This window comes from Panthera leo, assembly GCF_018350215.1.
Source record: "Panthera leo isolate Ple1 chromosome Y unlocalized genomic scaffold, P.leo_Ple1_pat1.1 chrY_random_Un_scaffold_88, whole genome shotgun sequence".
Classification (NCBI taxonomy): Eukaryota; Metazoa; Chordata; class Mammalia; order Carnivora; family Felidae; genus Panthera; species Panthera leo.
The window spans coordinates 23,794-27,192 of NW_024962242.1; positions in this window are offsets into that span (position 1 = coordinate 23,794).

Sequence of the window (3,399 nt, forward strand, 5' to 3'; positions counted from 1 at the left end):
TAAAAAGGAAAGGACTCAAAAAATAAAATCAGGAATAAAAATAAGAGAGATGACCATCAGTACTTCAGAAATACAAACAATGATAAGAGAATATTATGAGCAGTGATATGCCAACAAACTGGGCAATCTGGAAAAAATGGACAGACTCCTAGAAGCATGTAAACTACCACAACTGAAACCGAAGATATAGACAATTTGAACAGACCCATAACCAGTAAGGAAACTGAATCGTAGTCAAAGCTCTCACAACAAAAACATTCCAGGGCCGGATGGCTTCCCAGAGGAATTCTACCAAACAGTTAAAGAAGGGTTAATACCTCTTCTTTCAAAGCGGTTCCAAAAAGTAGGAACGGAAGGAAAACTTCCAAATTCATTCCATGAGGCCAGCATTACCCTGAAAAATGCTGTTTCGAAGGCGCAGGTGCACCCAAATGTTTATAGCAGCAGCACTCTCAACAACTGCCCATCTAGGGAAAGAGCCCAGCAGTCTTTTGACTGATGAATGGATAAAGAAGAGGTAGTGTATTTACGCAGTGGAATATTACTTGGCAGTCAGAAAGAATGAAATCCTGCCATTTCCAACAACGTGGATGGAAGTGGAGTGTATTACGCTAAGCGAAATAAGTCAGTCAGAGACAGACGAATACCACACAACTTCACTCATATGTGGAATCCAAGAAACAAAACAGATGGACGTAGTGGAAGGCAAGGAAAAAGAAGGTAAAAACAGAAGGGGGACACATAAGAGACTCTTAAATACACAGAAGCAACTAAGGATTACTCGAGGGAGGAGCACGGGGGATGGACTAAACGCGTGATGGACATGAAGGAGGACACTTGTTGGGATGAGTACACCTGGGTGTTACAGAGAAGTGATGGATCACTAAATTGTACGCCTGAATCCATTGTGACCCTCTCTGTAACTTGACTTTAAATAAAAGTTAAAAAAAAAGAGACAACAAATTCTGAAAACAGCTAGGGATGAAAAAGGTCCTTAACCTACAAGGCTTGAAGTTAGCAGCAGACCTGTCCTCAGAAACCTGGCAGGTCTGAGGAGAGGAACAGGAAATACTCACGGTGCCGAATGGGAAAAATGTGCAACCGGGAATTCTTTATCGAGCACCAGCAAGGCTGTCACTCAGAATAGAAGGAGGGTTAAAGACTTTCCCAGACAGACAAAAACCAAAGCAGTTCGTGACCCCTAAACTACCAGGCAGAAAATGTTAAGGGGACCCCCTGAGTGGGAGATTAAAAAAAGAAGATAAAAGTCCTGAGCAACAAACACGGCAAAGGACCAGGTCACCTGAAACACCAACTCTACACGTTAACACGATGGCACTAAAATCGTATCTTTCGACAATCATTTTGAATACAAATGGACTAAATGCTCCATCCAAAAGGCATAGGGTATCAGAAGGGCTAAGAACTGACACAACTCAACACCAACCCTCCCCCTGCAATTATGCATTCAAAAACGGGCAGAGTGCTTGTTCAGATGTTCTTTTTTCCCGTGTAAAAACACACGCAGATGGCCAACAGACACATGAGAAGATGTTCAAACTCACTCATCTTCAAGGAAGTGAAAATCAACACAACGAGATTAGGGGCTGATACGTGTCCCAAAGGCTAAAATCCAAAACATAAGAAACGACATGTGTTGGTAAGAACATGGAGGAAAAGAACACTCTTGCAGTGCTGGTGGGAATCCAAACTGGTACAGTCATACTCTTTGGAAAGAGTATGGAGCTTCCTCAAACACATTAAAAACAGGATTACCATGTGAGTTGGTAATTCCACGACCTTTTGGAGGTATTTACCTCCAAAGAAAGAAAATGAAACCTTAATCCGAAAAGATACATGTCCCCCGATGTTTCTGGCCACACTGTTTATGAGAGCAACCTAAGACAAATGGATAAGAAAAACATGCACCTGCACAATGCAAAATTACAGAAAAGGAAGAGATCGTGCCATCTGCAACAACATGGTGGGACCTGGAGGGTGTACTGCTAACTGACAAGAAGTCAGACTGAGAAAGGCAAATAGAAATGATTTCACTCCTAAGGGGAATCAAAAATAAAACAATGAAATAAGCAAAGAAAATGCAGAATCAGACCCATACACAGAGAAGAAACTGATGGTTGCCAGAGGGGAGGAAGCGGCAGAATGGACAAAATGGGTGGAAGGGAGTGGGAGATACAGGCCTCCAGTTACGGAACGAGTCAGTCTCAAGAATCAAAGGCACAGTATTCGGAGCACAGTCAATGATGTAACAGCGATGTAATGGGACAGATGGAGCTAGTGATGTTGTAATAGCGATGTAATGGGATAGATGGAGCTATCCTGGCACACTTGTGGTGAGCATAACCTGATGTATAAATGTGTCAAATTCGCTATGTTGTACACCTGAATCCCATGTTGCAACCACACACAAATTTTGAGAAAGAAAGAAGGAAAGGAGGGAGGCAGGGAGGGAGGGAGGGAGGGAGGGAGGGAGGGAGGGAGGGAAGACGGGAGGGAGGGAGGAAGGAAAGAAAGAAGAGAGAGAAAGAAGGGAGGGAGGATAGAAGGGAAGCCATGGGAGAAAGAAGGGAAGGAAAGGTAGGGGAGGGGAGTGGACAGGGCGGAGGTAGGGGACAGGAGGGGAGGGGAGGGGAGAGAAGGGAAGGGAAGAAAGATGGAAACAAAGATAAAAGGAAGCAAGGCAGAAATGAAAGAAGGGAGAGAGAAGGAAGCAAGGAAAGAAGGAACGGAGGAGGACTGGAAGGAAGGGAGGGAGGGAGGGAGGGAGGGAGGGAGGGAGGGAGGGAGGGAGGGAGGGAGGGACAGGGGTAGGGAGGGAGGGAGGGAGGGAGGCAGGGAGGGAGGCAGGGAGGGAGGCAGGGAGGGAAGAAAGAAAGAAGGGAAGGAGGGAGGAGGGAGGGAGGGAGGAGGGAGGGAGGGAGGAAGGAAGGGGAGAGAGAGAAAAGAAAAAAATGAAAGAAGAAAAAAAAAAAAAAGAAGAGAAAAGAGAAGAAAAGCCAAGCCAAGCCAAGCCAAGCCAAGCCAAGCAAAGAGAAGAAAAGAAAAGAAAGAGAAAACCAAGGGGCAAGTATTTGGAAAAATCTTAAAACCTATATCCCAAATGTCTCTTGGTGGAAAAAAAAATGGATCCCGATTTACATGTCAGACCTAAACCTGTAAATGTCTTAGAAGAAAACTTGGGGAAATGCTTCATGCCATTGTAGTTGACAGGGATTCTTGGACTGACGCCAAAAGCACAGAAAGGGAAAAAAAAAATAGCTTGACTTCATGAAAATTGAATATGTTGTGCATCAGAGAATACCATTAAGGGAGTGAAAAGGCAAGTGACAGAACAGAAGAAAGTATGGTGAAATTACGTATCATAAGATATTAACATCC